This window comes from Taurulus bubalis (genome assembly GCF_910589615.1).
Source record: "Taurulus bubalis genome assembly, chromosome: 1".
In the NCBI taxonomy this organism is placed as follows: domain Eukaryota; kingdom Metazoa; phylum Chordata; class Actinopteri; order Perciformes; family Cottidae; genus Taurulus; species Taurulus bubalis.
Window position 1 is genome coordinate 11,224,004 of NC_136589.1, and position 7,119 is coordinate 11,231,122.

Here is a 7,119-nt window from a genome sequence, read left to right on the forward strand (position 1 = left end):
CCTTTTTTTCTCTTCCTCCCCTCCCTCTTGCCTCCTATGTTCTTGGCTCCTTTCTCCTCTCCTCATCTCATACTCACCCTATCTTTCTGTTTTGTTTTTTTCATCACTTCCATCTCTGTCTCACCTCTCTTCCTTATTATTTCCTCAGTTACCCTCTCTGTTTCCTTTTCTACTTTCACCTTTCACCCCTTCTTCCCCATTTTTCATCCATACCTTCCTTCCTCACCTCTAGCTTTTTTCACTTCCTTCCTTCCTTCCTTCCCTCCCTCTCTAGCTCTTTCACAAGGTACTTTTAACTATTCTAGCATGCCTCCTTGATTTCTTTCCTCACCCACATTAGATGTGAGTCCAGGTGAGGAAGAGACGCGAGGAGAGAGGAGTCGAGGCAACAGGCATTTAACAAAATGAAACGGCTCTTATGAGCCGTCATTTCAAAGAGACATCAATTAAACATGACGTGTGGCGCAGCTGCATCATCTGTCCATTGTTTATGATGTTCACAACAACAATATATGTTAATTCAATTCATAATGTGGCAATAATGTGCAGAATTTACATATGGCATGCATTTATTTAACAAACACGCATTACGGCCTTTATATATTTGAAGCACTACAAATATTTGTGTGAAGTGAGTGACAAATAATGTATGTATGTATGTATATAAATAATGTGTATATATAAATAATGTGTATGTATGTATGTATGTATATATATATGTATGTATATATATATATATATATATATAATATATATATATATGTGTATAAGATATTATTATTGATATAGTAATTTGACGACAGCAGCTGTTTGCACATGTAAACATCAGTCATTCTAGCGGTTTAATTGGGTAAAGCCAACACACAATGATACAAACAAAAAAATGTCTAGGTGAAATGTCGTTAAGGAGATTTCCGGGACAAGCAAGGAGAGAGGACTCAAGGAAGCATCAGCATCTTTTTTTCTTTCTTTCCTTTGTCCTTTTTTTCTTATTTCTCTTCTTTCATCCTTCCTTTTCTTCTCTCTCCAGCTCTTCTCAACTATCTCTTCTTCCTCTTCTTCTGTCCTCTCTTCCATGCCACCCACTCACGTTCCCAAATGCACTTCTTTCTTCTTCTTTTTTGCCATTCTTCACCATTTTCTTCTCCTTCATGTCTTTATCTGACACCTTTCCTAACACCACCTTCTCCTCTCCCTTTCTCCACTCACTTGTTTCCTCTCTCCTCCCCGCCTCAGGAACTCCTATATGGTGTAAACAGATGATTAGGTGCTGCCCTTTGATTTCAAGTCTTTGACTAAATCCATCCTGATCATTTTGACAGCCTGCACGCTTCTACTCGGCTGATAATGAGGCTTTTATTCTTTCTTTTTTCCCCCTCCTTCACATTATGGGGATGCTGTTTATGAACCCCACCCACCCCAGCCCCTCGAGTCTAATTCCAAGTAGGCTGAGAATGTTTGCAGACTTAACATCCGTCTACCCATTTTCATCTAGTCTTTATTGCTTTCACCAAACACTCTTAATATAATTATCTCTCCTCAGCTTCAAATTGGTCGTTTTTTTTTTTTTTTTGCAGAGCTGTCAGGGGCGATAACGTCTGTAAGAAAATTCCCCCTGTCGTATTTCAAATTTGCTGAACAAAGGTTACACGGTGAAATGTAATTCTCAGAAATGCTGCATTTGTGTTTTCTTGTTGCAGACGATTGTTTTTCTCTCGCGTCTTGCTGACAGCTTCAGACACATTATCACAATTAGTCGACATTTCTCCGGGGAGTTGTTTCGATCCATCCGCCCCCGCTTCATCCTAAACACTGAGCTTTCAGATTCTGACTTATGGTGATGTCCCCCCCACCCCTCAGTACAACAGTTCTGTTGAAGGTTTTCACTCATAATTAATCTGCAGTAAATCCATATTGCAGGAGAAATCCTGTTTCCTGATGTGCAGGAAAACAGGTGTTTTACAGGTATAATGCCAGATGTCTCTGACTGCACAAACTGACTACAATAGACAAGAAAACATTAGTTTTCTTTGATTCATTACTTTTTGAGAGCTTACAAAACTCACTCTTTTAGTAGCTGCTCTGGAGCTTTCCATCACATAGCATGAGCAACAGCAGATTAAGGTTGTTCACTTATCATGGAATTGTTAATGCTCCATTTTGGGGGGATTTCTTGTCCATGTTAGCTGAATAATTTAGAAGTCTTATAGCAGTTGACACAACGATCTCATTTAGTTGCTTATTATTCTACAATATGATCGGGTTAGCTAATTTACAGTATAGTTTGTGAATAGATGTGTGTATATCTCTCTTTAGTAAATGCGAGTGCTGGTGTTAAAGTGCAGCATTTACGTTCTGTAGATATTCAGTCGAAGCATTGTACTTGCATTTGTATTCATAATATGCAATGTGGTTTACCTTGAAAATCCAGTAATCTAATTAAAATATCACCACATTGTGAGCAGTAAATCGTTAAAACAAAGGTTGTTTAAATACCTTTACCACACCTGGTAAAGAGTTTTAAATGCCTGTACTCTTCCTAAGGTCATGATCCTTTATGATTTGATGTCTAATGTATTATGTAACACCAATGAAAAGGCCCTGGCCCTGTTTATGGTTTGATATTGGCCTATAATTAAAATTCTTAACCTAATTATGTGCTTTATTGTTGTGGAAGTAAAAGTCCCCCCCAGACTGCAGCATCTAAACATTTTCAGTTTTATTTTTTTCTTCTCAGATTGCTGCTTTGAGAAATTAGCCCATTGTAGTGCAGGAATAATGAACTAAGCGAGCTTCAGGGTGGCTGACTCTGAAAAACACAGTGAAACTCTCCTTAAAGGACCAGCTCGCCAAATGATGTCAGCATGTGTTGGTCATCTGAAGCTAAAGATACTCGACACCAACTCTGAATTGTTGCTCATATGATACTAATGTAATACAAACTAAGCTGTTAATGAGCCCTTCGTTTTAATTTTCCAATTTTTTTAAAGAAATCGACTGACAGACATGCTGCAATTCCTCAGATTAAAAGGATTGACCTCAGATTAAATATCAGTTTTGCCGTATGTGATAAAACTTGTACCCGTGGAGGTGATTGGCCCGGTTCCTTCCTGCAGTGTCCCCATTGTGACAGATTTGTAAGGGGCTATCTTCGCAGTGTAAATTGCATAAGAGCGAAAGGGGAGAGACGTTTCAAATGCAGTTTGAAAGGTTAACAATCCATTCAGCGGACGTGGAGATATCGGTGTCTATGTCAAGAAAATAGTATCGCTTCAGTAGTCTTGAAGCTGTAGTTGAGTGATTTCAACATATTAACCCAGGGAAACGTACACTGGAAATTTAATTAGAGGAAAATCATAGCGGAGAACAAAATATCTTTGAAAGGTCCCTGTAATGTGTCATATTAGGAAGGTATTGAGCGGGGAATATGGAGCCTGTGGGACATCGATATGCCTCCAAATAGTCAACACACGTCATAATGTTCAGCGTTGCTGTGTTTCTCACTCTCAAAGTCCCAACTTCTTCCTCCTTTGTGACGTTTGTGTGATATTGGTGTTTTTTTTTTTCCACACCTAGAAACATCTAATACCATAGTGGCAGCTACTTGTCTTCTGTTGTCATGTGACATGTTGCGGTATTCTTTGAGTATTTACTTCGTATAATATATATTTTATTTGTCCCCATTTCTTTAATCGGTAAGGCTGAACAGTCAGTGAGTGTTCTCTGAGCTTTACAGACGATGTCGCTGCTTGTTCCTCCCCGCTGGCTTCACTCCAAATCGTTTGAAGAACAAGAAGAAGGATAAAGGCCAAAAACAACAGACATGTGTGATAACAAGGCAAGTTAACGCACACAAAAACAACCTATGCAGTTAGACTGTAACACACTGTGTGGTGTCTTGAGGCCAAGCTGCTCACATCAGTTATGGTCTTGTTTGTTAGTATAATGATGTTTTTACCTTGAGCTCAATGTGGTAAGTGGTGAATGAGGCCCTAATGGGCACTGCAGAAATGCAATTATGTTTACTGCTGATATGTGGCTCAAGTTTCAGGAAGCATGTTTCATTTCTTCTAAGTAAGGAAATAGTTATCTAATACTGTACTATATACACTGAACCTGCACACACACACACACACACACACACACACACACACACACACACACACACACACACACACGCTCTCAAACACCATGGTCAGTGACTGTATGAACCATAGACTGTGAATAAAGATCTTGATTTTCAATCTATGTTTTTAAACATTCATGGTTGCTGAAAGATAAAGTCCCTATAATATATAGATATGTTTTTTACACACTTTGGAGTTAACAAACCTTTAACAGCAGAGAAACACAAATGTCTTGATGTTTTTAGTCGTCAAATTAAATGTAGTATGGTTATTGAGAATTAAGTTTGACATTTCTTTGAAAAAGAATATAGTTTAAAAACCTTTCTCTTTAGTATGCATATAGTTCATTTGGTGCTCCCTGTGCACTTTTAAAACTGGATCTTTAATCGATTAAACATAGCACAGACAAGTTAGTTACCCTATTTAATTTATAGATATTTAAAAGTTTCAGTTCTCGGCTTCACTCAGCTTTCTGTTGGTGGTCAGATTTTTTTGCCTTTTATCAGCATGCAGCACCAGCCATGGACTCAAAAGCTACAGTATGTGGGACAGCAGGCGGTCTGTCCCACTTAGCTGTTGACCCAAAACATGGAGACCGGCATCAATAACAGCCGCTATATGCAAAGCACAGGTGGCAAACAGGCAGCTGGAGTCTCACTTTGTCAAAGGATGACCATTGTGGGTGAGATGATGACGCAGTGATTTCAGGTTACTTTGTGGCTCACATATGGTACCTTATTGCCCCCATTTTCCAGCTGCAATGTGCAATATGTCTATAGCCTCAAGGTATACAGTAGGTTGGAAGAAACAAACATTTTGTCTCTGTTTGTTTACACCAGGAGTCTCGTTTATTAAAGTTTCTGATGCACCATTTTGTGCTTAGTAAAGTTGTCAGAATCGGCCTTTCAGTGACTTTCTCTGACATATCAAAAGCAAAACTTTGGATCAAATCCCTTTTTATTATTACCCCAAGGTATGAATGTTATAGAAATCATATGGTATACACTCTGTAGTATATACACTATAATATAATATATTTACAAATCACGCCGTGTGTGGGAAGAAAAATATATATTTTTAACTTTATGCCAGGGGAGCTGCCTGAGGGAGGAAAAGGGCAAGTACTTTCTTTGAAATACAGAGAGGTGATGCTGAACTTGGATGAATCTGGGTGAGGGGGTCAAGAGTCACATCTTGTCAGGGGACCAGACATTTCTACAGAGGTGGAAAAGAGTCCCTCCACTCTGCACAAGAGAACTGGTCTGAATTCATTTTCATTTACTGTGTCATTTGCAGGAAGTGACACGTCACATTTGGGATTCTGAGGGTGCTGACGAACAGGGAGTGGGTTGGCCCATCACCTCACGGCGCCAGAGGACACGGCGTCGACCTGATAAATCACAGCACGAATCAAAGCACGTCATAAGAGGCCGACGCTTTGTGAGGTCCAGAGGAATCGCTCACACACTCATTGCCAGGAAACCACAGAACTGCAGTTTTGCAGAGTTGTTTTATACATTTTTTTATTTAAAATCTTAAATATCTCTTCACCCAAAGCAAAAACATATTTTTCACTCACATAATGCAGAGCATTTTGTTTTATGTGCCCAGACATGGAGATACCTGCTTTAAAAAAATTGAATCTGTCACTTGTCCTGTGGACAGCAGGGACTATTTCTTCTGTAAAAAGAAAAATAGAAAAGAGTCTTTAAAGGCAAGTTTGTTGCCAATTGATTCCTTACTTGAGACCACATTTAACAGTGTTCCCCTGTAACCATTACGGAACTGTTGAATCACTACATAGGTTTTATCTTCTGGCTAGCATTGCTCTCAATTTGTTTTAAAATACACATTTCATAGAATGTGGTAAAGATTTTTTTTGTATTATCAATGAGTCAAATGACGTCTGTAAAGCTAAGAGGGACACTTGTTTGTGCGATTCCCCTCAGCTCTATGGCGCTAATCCGCGTCTTATTTTAACCATTGCTTTTGTTTAACAGCAGTAAATTCAATGTTTTAATTCACTTTCAACACCCTCGTTAGTGTCTTCTCCAGCCGCAGCACGCAGCTGCTTTCGCTCTGATAAAACAAACTGCCCGACATCAAACAGCCGACACAGTTAGCGACTAGCTGGTGGACATAGTCGAGCATTTAGCTGATAAAGAGGTATTTCCCTCAGGAGTTAGTGAGGAGTAAAACAGCTAAAAGGAGGAGGGAAAACTGGTCGGGAGGCTAAATACATGCTTATGCTGCTTCATGTCTTCTAGACGTGTAAATTGTCAACTATTTACTGGCTTATTGGCCATGAATACTTTATCCGGTTTTGTGTTTCAAATAAGTTAGAAAATTGGTTATTAATACATTTAATTACTTGTATGCTTGAAACGCTATCAAGTAAAACTTCAGAAGAGTAATGTGTGTGGTTTTAGACGCTGTAGAGAAATAAAGTGACAGACGACTCCGAGCTTTGGTAGCAACAGTAACATCACTAGAACAACTTCCTTAAGAAAAAATGTATCTTTATTGTATTTGAATGGCAGCAGCAGTGTCGGAGAAGAATACCTCAAAACCTGGGCAAATAAACCAAAAAATATCTGCAAGTCTCAGTACCACTAGAGAACATATTTGTGACTTGAGTGAACTGCCTCTTTAAGCCAGTTGTGTGTTGAATTGTTTTTCAGATCCAGATCCTTGCAACCCTGTTAAAAAAACATTTTTTGAAACTACATGGACATCAGTGAGGAATAATTAACAGTTTTTTCACTTCCTGTAGAACTTGACAGGCAAAATCCAACAAGTATTGTGCTGTTATGACTATTATGAGCTTATATTGTGAGGGTTTTCTTTTTTTAAGGTCCAACTTGAACCAGAATGTGTCATTTTCATCAGGTCTGCTTATAGCTCGGGGCAACATGTTTTCTGTCTGTGTTAGAATTGGCATATGTTGTGTCATTTAATAATGCAGGTGAACAAATAGGTGTTTCTTCAGATA